Genomic DNA, 12895 nt, shown 5'->3' on the forward strand with positions numbered 1-12895 from the left:
CAGAGCGCGGCCTGGGATCGCGGGACGCGGAGGGCTTTGCGCGTGCGCGCGGGGCACCCGCAACCTACCGGGCGAGCCTGGCAGCGAGCTACCCAAGACCGTCCGCCGAGGGTAGGCTCGCGAGCTGACTCTGCCGCCTTGGTCGCTTTGGTCCCGCCGCGGCCGGCCTTACATAGGGCGCGCGGCCGGGGAGGGTTCCGGGCCTGGGCCACAAGGCGCGCCCCGCCGGCAGGCAGAGCGGGGCCGGCGAGGGCGGAGCTGGGGCGGGCCGCTAGGGCGGAGCTGGGGAGGGCCGCGAGGGCGCGGGGCGGGTCGGCAGCCGAGTGCACCTGAGGCACGGGCGGGGCCTGTCCTGGGGGCCTGGCTGCGGCCAGGCCTCCGCCAGCCAAGCCTGCTGGGGACTACCGAGGTAGCCCGGGCTCGGCTTAGGAAGGCAGCGGGACTAGCGGCCTTGGGGTCCGAGTCCGAACTCGCTCCTCCATAGGGGGACTGGGAGCGAGTGGGAGAGCGACCGCGAAGCTCCAGTGTTGAAAACGCGCCGCTCCCAACTTTTTGCGAGGCCTACTTGGGGGCGGGGGTAAGGAGGAAGTAACTGGGCTAGGGTCTCACAGATAGTTGCTCTTGACACCGCCTATCCTTATAAGAGGGACGGGGATTATTTTGAACCTGGACTGTTAACTACCCTAGTAGAGAGGCTGGGAGCTATGACTTTTCATTCTAGTCCCGATGCCCTTTCCACATTTTCTTCTGTAACAAGCCATTTTGTTCATGCAGATGTAAAAATTTTACTTCACGATTAACGATCCTAGCCTAGGATTAAATATTCCCCACAGATTAGTTATTTCCTTGCAGAGTTTATTCGGAAGCTAACTGGGGGAAAGAAAAAAAGCAGTGAGGTGATTCTAAAGCAGCAATGTTCAATAGGATAAGGAGCTACATTTGTTATGTTAACTTTTCTGGTAGCCATATTAATAAAATTGCCAGATTTAGCAAATAAAAATATAGGACTCCTAGTTAAATTTGAATTTCAGATATAGAATGAATAATTTTTAAATATGTCCCATGCAGGAATATATAAAATAAAAATGTAACTGGTTGTCCTGTATTTTATCTGGCAATGCTCATATTTAAAAAGTAAAAATAAAAGATGAAATTAACTTTAATAGTATATTTAATCAAGTATATCCAGAACATGATCATTTCATCATATAATCAATATAGAAATTGTTGATATTTTACATTGTTGTATGTAAATCATTGATCTTTTTTTCCCTCCTCATACTAAATCTTAAGAATTCGGTGTATTTCACAGATTCTCGGGATTTGGAAAAAAAAAAAGGAATCCAGTGTGTATTTTACAGCACATTTCAATTTGGACTAGCCATACTTTTTGCTTTTTAATATTTATTTATTCATTTATTTTTTGGAGACATGGTCCCACTCTGTCACCCAGGCTAGAGTGCAATGGCACAATCATAGCTCACCACAGCCCTGAACTCGTAAGCTTAAGTGGGCCTCCTGCCTCAGCCTGCTGAGTAGCTAGGACTACAGGCACATGCCACCATGCCCAGCTAATTTTTTATTTGTTTGTATTTCTCAGAGACAAGTCATCCCTGTGCTGCCCAGGCTGGTCTCAGACTCCTGGGTTCAAGCAATCCTCCCATCTCAGCCTCCCAAAATGCTGGATTACAGACGTGCGCCACTATGCCTGGCCAGACTCATTTTTTAAGTGCTCAGTAGCCACATGTTGCTATTGGTTATCTTATTGGATAGCACCATTCCTAAGGCCTTCAAGAATTTGGGCTGCTAAACTTAACAATGCAAGATATTCCTTTTTAAAATAGTAGTGGCTTAGTGATAGAAACAGAACTAAGTGTATATTTTTACAATATAATGTGTTGGGTAAAGAATATTTAATAGTCACTATATTGTAAGTTGAAAATAAAGCTACAGAAAAGGAACCTAACCTTGCCCGCAGATTTTTAACAAGGAAATCTAAACATTTGCATAAAGCATAATAGACTTTAAAAATTATGATAAAAGGCCGGGCGCGGTGGCTCAAGCCTGTAATCCCAGCACTTTGGGAGGCCGAGGCGGGCGGATCACAAGGTCAGGAGATCGAGACCACAGTGAAACCCCGTCTCTACTAAAAATACAAAAAATTAGCCGGGCGCGGTGGTGGGCGCCTGTAGTCCTAGCTACTCAGGAGGCTGAGGCAGGAGAATGGCGTGAACCCAGGAGGTGGAGCTTGCAGTGAGCCGAGATCGCCCCACTGCACTCCAGCCTGGGCAACAGCGTGAGACTCCGTCTCAAAAAAAAAAAAAAAAAAAAAAAAAAAAAAAAAAAAAAAAAAATTATGATAAAGATGTTATCACAGGACTTATTTGTTTCTTTATACTTACTATTCACTATTCTTGCTTCCTGAAGATGGATGGTTATACCTTCAGCAATGTACTTAAATCCTTCTAACATCTTATGTGAAGTTATAGTTCTTATCTAGAACTAACTGAAAAAGAAAGCAAAGCTTCTTGAAAATAAACTCCTTTTTTTGTGTGCTAAAATATTGTTTTAATACTTCAAAAGAAACGAAAGCTTCTATGAGAAGAATGTTGACCTGTGTCCAGACCAAACAAGGTGAAGAAGTCTTATTTTAACATTTGAGAAATATCAGTTGGGCATCAGATAACATTCCTGAAAGGGATTGAAAACAATGCAGTAGACTACAAAAGAAGCTGCACATCCTTAGGAAGAAAATAAACCGTTTGTCACGGACGGCTTGTCCACATGCGCAAAGCAGAGAGCAACCTAAGATGGCGCCATCCAGTTCCAGGTGCACTGTGATTCCTATCTGAATGCCATTACTATTTAAATTGCTTTTTTTTTTTTTTTTTTTTTTTTGAGACAGGGTCTCCTTCTGTCACCCAGGCTGGAGTGCAGTGGGGCAATCTTGGCTCACTGCAACCTCCACCTCCCAGGCTCAAGCAATCCTCCCACCTCAGCCTTCCAAGTGGCTGGGACTACAGCCACACCCCGCTACACTCAGCTAATTTTTTTTTGTATTGTTGGTAGACATGGGGTTTCGCCATTTTGGGCAAGCTGGTCTCAAACTCCTGACCTCAAGTGATCCCCACGCCTTGGCCTCCCAAAGTACTGGGATTATAGGTATGAGCCACCATGCCCAGCCTTAAATTTCATCTTTTAAAAGAGAAAGAGAGCTTAGAACCCGAGGCCCTTTATCCTGCAAGATTCTGAATTAGGATCTTCCTATTTTACATGTTAAAAAATGCAAAACTGGTTTATATGGTAGAAAACCCTACAGTTCAGGGCTAGAACTTTAGATTAAATGCATTCATACCCTAGCAGATGTGGTAGCTTGCCTCCAAGATGGCACCCAATGAATGATCCCTGTACCAGGATTGGTCTATGTGACCAAAAGCATATAGCATTAGTGATGATACTTATATCACTTGGGTAATTACATTATAAAAGATGTCCATCATGGATGTTCTTTTTCTCTTTCTCTTGCTCAGAGACAAGCAAGCTGTCATGTTATAAGCAGCCCTTTGAGGGGTCCATGTGATGTCAAGGAATGAAGTCTCCAGCCAGCATTTAATGAGAAACTGAGGCCCACCAACAATCTTGAGTGAACTTGGAAGTAGCTCCTTCAGCATCAGTTGGTTGTTGAGATGACTACTGGCAGGTTAACTGCAACTTCATGGGAGTCTTCTGGACCAGAACCACTCAGTTAAGTGACTCCCAGATTCCTGATCCTCAGAAACTCTGAGAAATAATGAATATTTGTTGTTTTAAAATGTTAAATTTTGAGGTATTGTATTATGTGGCAATAGATAACTAATATATAAATTATTTTAATCAAACAATATGTTAAATTAAAGCTCAGAAGAATAAACATCCGTAATTCCTTAATTTGTTTTCCCCTCTATTCTACAGAATAGAATTTTACAGATGAACCTTGTAATTACTTGTGCAATAAGAGACAGTATATTGTATTGGTTAAGTGCATAGCTCTGGATGTATGGTAGTAGAAAGACCAATATTCAATTGCTTTCTTCTTCAATTTCAAGCTTGTGAGCTTGAACAAATTTTAAAAGTGTTTTAAGCCTCAGTGTCCTGGGATGGTAGTGCTTAGCTCAAGCTCCTAGCATATATTAACTACAAACTAAATATTAGCTATAATTATTAGTTTTACTTTGATTATTGACTCCAAATAAATACCTTAAGAACTATATGTTCTCCACAGATTTGGATATGTCTGGACGTTATGTAGGCTGGAATAGTCAGCAATTACTTGCCTGAGGAAGGGAAAGCCTCCAAAGAACAAACTCCTCCTTCAAGAAAAGAGTAGGCTGGGTGCAGTGGCTCATACTTGTAATCCTAGCATTTTGGCAGGCTGAGGAGGGCGGATCACCTGAGGTTAGGAGTTTGAGACCAGCCTAGGCAACATGGTGAAACCCTGTCTCTACTAAAAATACAAAAATTAGCCAGGTGTGGTGGCACACTCCTGTAGTCACAGCTACTTGGGAGGCTGAGGTGAGAGGATCACCTGAGCCTGGGAGGTGGAGGTTACAGTGAGCCAAGATCTGCACTGCACTCTAACCTGGGCAACAGAGTAAGACTCCGTCTCAAAAAAAAAAAAAAAAAAAAAAAAAGAGTAGAAGGCACAAGCTTAGTCCAATATTATAGCTTCAGCATCAGAGTAGAAAATGATTCAGAGGGTCTGTCTGGTGTCTGCTGTAGATCCCACAAATCTGTGTTTGGATGCTTCTAGTAAGGATCATATGGCAGATGCACCTGACGGATGCACTTGGCAGCAATAACTTATGCATACCTGAAGAATGACCCTATGGTCTAAGAAGAATGTATGTTCAGAGCTCCCAGATAAGGAATCTGGGAGTGGCCAACCCAGAGATTTCATTTCTTATCTATGACAAACTTCTGAACTGCTCCCACCCCCAGCCCATCCTGTAGAATGCAGGCCCTACTAGGCGATCAAAGCCCTTTGTTTTAGGTAAAATGAAGGTTGCCTGGTAGAGGTTGCTAGGGGAAAGGTGTTAAGTAAAAGTGTTATATAAACTCCATGTCTCTTTGTTTGTTTTTGTTTTTTTGAGACAGAGTTTTTGCTGTTGTTGCCCAGGCTGGAGTGCAATGGTACAATCTCGGCTCACTGTAACCTCTGCCTCCCGGGTTCAAGTGATTCTCCTGCCTTAGCCTCCCAAGTGGCTGGGATTACAGGTGCCCACCACCAGGCCCAGCTAATTTTTTTGTATTTAGTAGAGACAGTGTTTCACCATGTTGGTCAGTCTGGTCTCAAACTCCTGACCTCAGGTGATCCACCCACCTCAGCCTCCCAAAGTGCTGGGATTACAGGTATGAGCCACCATGCCTGGCGAACTGCATGCTTTTTACAAGGAGTTTTGGTTCTCCTGTCCAGCCCACTGCCGCTGGACTTCCCTGTACTGTAAGTCCTCTCAATAAACCTTATGTCTCAGTTTCTGATTCTAGGTCTCTTCAGCCTCTTGAACATGGTGCCATCCCTACTGAAATCAATGGGGTCTGACATACAAGGGGAACTTGAACAAAGTCTGAAATAGCAATTTTTTTTTCTTGTCAAAATCCCTGTAAGACATTATTTGCCTTGGCCTCAGAACATTGAATTATGACCCAAGAGTGGAGAAACAGAGAAGTCTATCTATGTCATCAGACAACATCCCAAGTGGGATGTCATCACCCCAATGCATATTGGCATTGGGCACAGTAGAGCAGTGGCAGCCTGGCAAGACTTGGCACAATTCTGTTGGGTTGCACAGTAGAATGAGAAATCACATTTCTGCTGTTATGTGATTCTGCATTTTAACTCCAGTTTGTTTGGCCTGGACAGATAGGTAACTAGCCATGAAGACAATGGACCTTGAAACATTCTGAAGACTAGAAAAAGTATGTAATAAAATACTTTGAACAACTGTTTAAGGACTTAAATGTCCAGACTGTTTCTTTAGATGAGTGTAATTTCCAATGTGAAACCTCACCATTTGGCTTCAAGAGGTACAGGACAGTTTTTGAATTTCGCAGAAAAAGTTGTGCATTGCAACAAACTTGACCATCCTATTTGCAATAGTAGAAATGTAAATTCATTCCCTTCAGAGATACCTGCAAAAATGAAATGTGAAATATGCTGCTTACATTTTAAAGACTGGTTATTGCATTCTAGACTAGATGGAAAGACATTAGTGAGGGCCAACATAGAAATATGAGTTTTCCCAAAAGAGTTTTGTGTATATATATGACATGGCAGGACAATTGGGTCACTAGTGGTTTTCACTTCTTCGTTCGTTTGGCAAACATATGAATAGACTGATGTGTGCCAAACACTGTTCTGAGTTCTGGGAATTGAGGAAAGAAACAAGCTATCTGTTCTCATGGCACTCACATTTTACTTGGAGGATGGAGAGGCTGACAATAAACTTGTACAAATAAATACAAATGTCAAGTAGTGGTAAGTGCCAAGGAGAAAGAAAAGAGAGTAATGGTATAGAATGACAGTCATTGGGTAGCTGCTTTAGATGAATGGTAAGTGAACATGTTTCTGAGAAGGTGATGTCTGAGCTGAGAGGCAAAGGGTAAGAAGGAATCTGTCATGTGAAGATCTGGGAAGCAGGTGTACTAAGCAGAAGAGCAGCAAGTACAAAGACTGTGAGGTAAGAGATGTGCTCAGGGTGACTAAGTAACAGAGGGAAGACCAGCGTGACTAGAACATAGTGATCAAAGTAAGTAGTGTTGGAACATAAGTCAGCGACATTGGCAGGAGGCCAGTTTTTATGGAAGCCAGATTGTCTAGTGCCTTGTAGATAGTGGCAAGGAGTTTGGATTTTATTCTAGGTGCATCATTACCAGAATATTTTCTTTTTTTTTTTTTTTTTTTTTTTTTTTTTTTTTTGAGACAGGGTCTCACTGTCACCCAGGCTGGAGTGCAGTGGCATGATCTCGACTCTCTGCAACCTCTGCCTCCTGGGCTCAAGCGATCCTCACACCTCAGCCTCCCCAGTAGCTGGGACTACACGCACCACACCTGGCTAATTTTTGTATTTTTTGTAGAGATGGGATTTTGCCATGTTGCCCAGGCTGGTCTTGAACTCTGCCCACTTTGGCCTCCCAAAGTGCTGGGATTATAGGCATGGGCCACTGTGCCTGGCCTATCAGAGTATTTTCAAGCAGAGAAAAGCATCAGGTCTTATTTCTAGCATAAAAGGAACATTCTGGCTGCTATATAGAGAAGGGACTGTAGAGGACAAGAATGAAAGCAGGTTGACTGATTAGAAAGCATTGCAGCATTATAGGCAAGAGCTTATGATGGCCTGAAGGAGAGTGGTAACTATGGAAGAGATAAATGGATAAATTCAGAATATTTTTGGAAGAAAAAGGTGACATGATTTGCTATTGGATATGGGCATGAAGGAAGGAAATTAAGAATGATTCCTGAATTTTTAGCCTGAGCAATTTTGTAGCTTTTCATGTTTGTTTTTGAAATGGGGAGATTTGGTGGGGTGGGGGTTTGGGAAATTAGGAGCTTTTTATATTTATTTTTTGCTTTTTAAAAACTGTGGTGAAATACACGTAACATTAAATTTACCATTTTAACCACTCTTAAGTGCATTAAGTACATTCACATTGTGCAACCATCACCATCCTCCGTCTGTAGAGAGCTCTTTTCATCTTGCAAAATTGAAACACTGTACCTACTAAACAATAACTCCCCACTCCCCTCCTTACCCTAGCCCCTGAAAACCATTCTATAATACAGAAGTCTCTATGAATTTGACTACTCTCATAGAGTGGAATCATATAGTATTTGTCCTTTTGTGACTCGCTTTTATGTCACTTAGCATAATGTCTTCAAGGTTCATCCATGTTGTAGCATATGTCAGAATTTCCTTCCTTTTGAAGACTGAATAATATGCCATTATATGCGTATACTACATTTTGTTTACCCATTCATCCATTGATGGACACTTGGGTTGCTTCCATCTTTAGACTATTGTGACTAATGCTGCTGTGAATGTATATGTACAAGTATATGTTTGAGTACTTGCTTTTAATTCTTTGGGTATATACCCAGAAGTGGAATTACTGGATAATGTGGTAATTGTATGTTTAATTTTTTTAAGGAATTGCCATACTGTTTTCCCCGATAGCTGTACCGTTTCACATTCCCACCAACAGTGCACAACAGTTCCAGTTTCTCCACGTCCTCACCAATACTTGTTATTTTCTGTGGTTTTGTTGTTGTTGTTTTGTTTGTTTTTGTTTTTTTTAGAGAAACTATCCTAATGGGTATAAAGTGGTATTTCATTGTGATTTGATTTGCATTTCCCTAATGATTAATTATGTTGAGCATCTTTTCATGTGCTTATTGGCAATTTATGTATTTTCTTTGGAGAAATGTCTACTCAAGTCTTTTGCCCATTTTGAAATCAGGTTTTTTGTTGTTGTTGAATTGCAGGAGTTCTTTATATATTTGGGATCTGAACCACTTATCAGATATATGATTTGCAAATATTTTCTCCCATTCCATGCCTTTTCACTATTGATTATATCCTTTTATACACAGAAGTTTTACATTTTTGATGTAGTCCAATTTTTATATTGTTTCTTTTGTTGCATGTGCAAGAGTTTTATTTTGAATGCAATTTTGGGATATCTATTAGACATCCAAGTCAAAATGTCAAATACACAGCTGGATATATGAGTCTGAAGGTCATAAAAGAGATCAGAATGAGATATAAATTAAGGAATCATCCACATATAGATGGTATTTAAGGCCATGGGTCTGGACAGAATCACCCAGGAGAGAAGTCACATAGGAACACATAGGTTTCCCTAGGGAATACAGTCATCTTAGAGTAAAATTCCATCGAAGGAGATCAGGAGGTCTTGGCTGAGTTAAATTTGGATAATATAAGTTATTAACTATGTTAATGTGTTCTTCTAAGCTAGGTGCCAGGTTAAGGTGGAAATTAGGAGGTCCTGGGCAAGTATCAATTTGCTCTGCTATTGTATTATTGCAAGAATAATACTAACAATAGCGCATGACCTCATTTCATCCTCACAATAGCTCTACGTGACTGATATTCTTGTCTTCACTTTACAGACAAAGAAACAAAAGAGAAGTAAAGTAATTTACCCAGTTGCTATAGTTAGCATGTGGTAGGTCCATATTAGATCCCTGGTCTGTCTGCATGATGGTTAATTTTATGAGATAGCTAGTAAAACATTATTTGTGGTCATGTCTGTGAGGATGTGTCCAGAGAGGTTCACAAGCATTCGAATCACTAGACGGAGCAAATATGGTCTGCCCTCACCAATGTGGTCAGGCATTATCCAATCCACTGAAGGCTCCTGCTTACATAGAACAAAAAGGCAGAGGATGTGCCTATAGTTCCAGCTACTTGGAAGGCTGTGGCAGGAAGATGCTCGAGCCTAGGAGTTTGAGGCCAGCCAGGGCAACATAGCAACACCTTTCTCTTTAAAAATAATTTTTTTAAGGCATAGGAAGGGCAAATTCTCTCGTTCTCTCTCTTCTTGAGCTGGGACATCCATTTTCTCCTGCCTTCAGGAAATCAGAGCTCCTTGTTCTTGAATCTTCCAACTCTGGGACTTACACCTTACCCTTTTCCCCTCAGTCCTTCAGACTTGGACTGAATTACACCATCACCTTTCCTGGTTCTCCAGGAAAGGGACTTCTTAGCCTCTGTAATCACATAAGCCAGTTCACATAGTAAGTCTCCTCCTATTGATATATACATATATCTGTAATCCTATTAGTTGGGTTTCTTTGGAAAACCCTAATACCCCTTTATCCACAGTTTTGTTTTCTGCAGTTTCAGTTACCTACGGCCAACTGGGTAAACCAAATAGGTGAGTACAGTAAAATAAAATATTCTGAGAGAGAGAGATGCACATTTGCATGACTTTTATACAGCACATTGTTACAATCATTCTATTTTATTAGCTATTATTATTAATCTCTTACTCTGCATAATATAACTTAAATTTTATTTTAGGTATGTATGTATAGGAAAAAACCTAGTATATATAGTGTTCAGTACTATCTGAGGTTTCAGGAATCCCCTGGGGTTCTTGGAAAGTAGCCCCCTGCCTTCAAGCCTGCACTCTCAATTACTGATGCTACAACTCATTACCCTGAAAGATGAAATCTAGCCCTGAGCCCTTATCAACTGGCTGCATTAGATCATTTTAGATCTCCATGTCACCGCAGTCACATTTGTGTGTGGGAGAGATGGTGCTATACCTGCCACCTTCGTTAGCCTGGCTTGCATTCTCTTCTGAACACTCTGGGTCTTATTAACACTGTGCCAGGTTCCCATACACCCCAAATAAAGAAAAAGAAAGTAGATGGATACAATATACACACTAGGCCCAACAGAAGTTATGCTTTTACTCTCTTTCCTCTTCAATTTAGATACTACTATGGTCCTTTGCTTCAGTCTATCTCAGTTCCTTCATTGTCTTGTCGTTCCATTCACCTCTACTGCAAGGCCCCAAATCCTACCATTTGGTCACTGTACTCCTACCCTGGGTCAGTGGAGGAAATCACACAACCATGTGAGTTGGTGTCTCGACACATTTACATTTCCAATCACAATTGGACCCTCAGCCCACTTGTTACTCTCTCAACCCACATTTCCTCGCACCCATCAACAGTCCCCCTTCTCTCTTGTATCTTAAGTCAGCATCCTGGATTGAGAGTCAAGAGTAAAATGGTGGCCGGGCGCGGTGGCTCAAGCCTGTATTCCCAGCACTTTGGGAGGCCGAGACGGGCGGATCACTAGGTCAGGAGATCGAGACCATCCTGGCTAACACGGTGAAACCCCGTCTCTACTAAAAAATACAAAAAAAAAACTAGCCGGGCGAGGTGGCGGGCGCCTGTAGTCCCAGCTACTCAGGAGGCTGAGGCAGGAGAATGGCCTGAACCCGGGAGGCGGAGCTTGCAGTGAGCTGAGATTTGGCCACTGCACTCCAGCCTGGGCGACAGAGCGAGACTCCGTCTCAAAAAAAAAAAAAAAAAAAAAAAAAAAAGAGTAAAATGGTTTGACTTATTGTGAGCTTAGACTTTGCAAGACTAGTAAACAAAAGGACTGGGGTAGTGGCAAGAGTGTGAATGGGCTGGAGGGATCACAAGGTATAAACTGGAAGGGAGAGGAAATGATATCAGATGAGAGCTGAAGGATTGGGAGAAAAACAAAAGGTCCTAGAATGAGATGGAGCTGTTGTGACTGATGAGTGGCCCAGGGTGTGTCCTCAGCAGCAGGAGTGTGAAGTATAGGTGAAGGTCAAGTACTGCAAGGCTAAGGTATAGCACTACTCATCTTCCTGAGCACAAAAGTCACCAGCACCTTGGGCTGGGTGTCAGAGAGCTCACAGAATGTGGATCACCAACCAGGCAGATGTTGGTAACAGCAACCAGGAGGGCACAGCACAAACCTGAGCAGGTCTTTTATGTATGTGAAGGTGAAGGGGTTATGATTTAGAAATGGCAGTGGGAAGCAAGAAGAATGCTGAGAGCCTGCTCAGCTCTTGGCTTTCAAAATCATGGATAGTTCAAAATGAGTAGCCTTCACTTGAGAGACAGAGCCATGAGGCAAGTGGAGTGCTCAGAAGGATGCCAGATCTCTTTCAAGGAAAGGAGATGGAGAGAACAGCCAGGGATGTACTTGAAAGAGGAGAGTTGCTTGTCTACAATGGAATACGTGTTGCAGAGGACTCAGTTGCAGGGAAGACAACTGCAGGAGGGTGAGCTGGAGGGCTCTGCAGGGACAGGAGCACAGCGGGGCATTAGAATGGGAGTTTTAGATGAGAAGGATTAAATTTGCAGTGCTGGAGGAAGATCATCTCAAGGTTCACAAAATCAAGCTTTAGACTTGTCTGTGCCAACAGACAGAGGCATTGGGTGATAGTTCAAATCCTCATAATCTTTTATAATCCTTTCAGCAGTCTGTTAAATATAACCTTGGTGATAAGCTAAGTTACCTCAGCATAGCAAGCTTGGCTTGGTCCAAATCAGGGTAAAGGTGATTGCTGCTCAAAGGAAGTGGGAGAGACACCCAGCTCTAGATTGGAGAACATGACTTTGACCTGGGTTTCAGCCCCACAGGGCTTAGGCCCAGGGGAGCACTAGGCAAGTTGCTGAGGCCAGAAGCAGGAGTTTATAACCAGGCTAGACTAAGCCCACTGATGCAATACTTTTTTTTTTTTTTTTTGAGATAGAGTCCCACTCTGTCACCCAGGCTAGAGTGCAGTGGTGTGATCTTGGCTCAGTGCAACCTCTGCCTCCCTGGTTCAAGTGATTCTCCTGCCTCGGCCTCTCAAGTAGCTGGGATTACAGGCACCCACTACCATGCCTGGCTAAATTGTGTATTTTTTTAGTAGAGACGGGGTTTCACTGTGTTGGCCAGGCTGGTCTTGAGCTCCTGACCTCAAGTGATCCACCTGCCTTGGCCTCTCAAAGGGCTGGGATCACTGGCGTGAGCCACCATGCCCAGCCTGATGCATGAATTTGCATTCTTCATGCTCTTCATCTATGCTTCTGAAGACCTGGCACTTAGTCGACACTCAGTAAGTTTTATTTTTTAACTTCTTTATGATTATAAAAGTAATATGTGAAGCATTTGTAAAGTATGGAAATCTGGAAAAAATAAAACAGAAGTCATCTATAATCTGACTATCCAGACATACCTTAGCCTTCTTTCTTTCTTTCTTTTCTTTCTTTTCTTTTCTTTTCTTTTCTTTTCTTTTCTTTTCTTTTCTTTTTTTGAGATGGAGTCTTGCTGTGTCACCCAGGCTGGAGTGCAATGGCACG

At 42.5% G+C, this 12895-nt stretch overlaps 1 protein-coding gene and 1 long non-coding RNA gene across 3 annotated transcripts in view; one reads left to right on the forward strand and one right to left on the reverse strand.

Moving 5' to 3' along the window:
• Positions 1–12895, reverse strand: part of LOC126956020 (uncharacterized) — a 297028-nt gene that overhangs the window by 175080 nt on the left and 109053 nt on the right. The gene's annotated exons all lie outside the window — the stretch shown is intronic.
• The window catches only part of LOC126956045 (uncharacterized), a 34438-nt gene continuing 21583 nt past the window's right edge, over positions 41–12895 (forward strand). Inside the window, exons 1-2 of one of the 2 annotated variants that reach the window (XR_007726220.1) lie at positions 41–111; positions 3531–3744. This is a non-coding gene — a long non-coding RNA (uncharacterized LOC126956045). Of the gene's footprint in view, positions 112–2355; positions 2831–3530; positions 3745–12895 lie in introns of those variants that run through there. The other variant, XR_007726221.1, reaches the window with a different exon arrangement.

The sequence above is a fragment of the Macaca thibetana genome, chromosome 6 (genome assembly GCF_024542745.1).
Source record: "Macaca thibetana thibetana isolate TM-01 chromosome 6, ASM2454274v1, whole genome shotgun sequence".
In the NCBI taxonomy this organism is placed as follows: Eukaryota; Metazoa; Chordata; class Mammalia; order Primates; family Cercopithecidae; genus Macaca; species Macaca thibetana.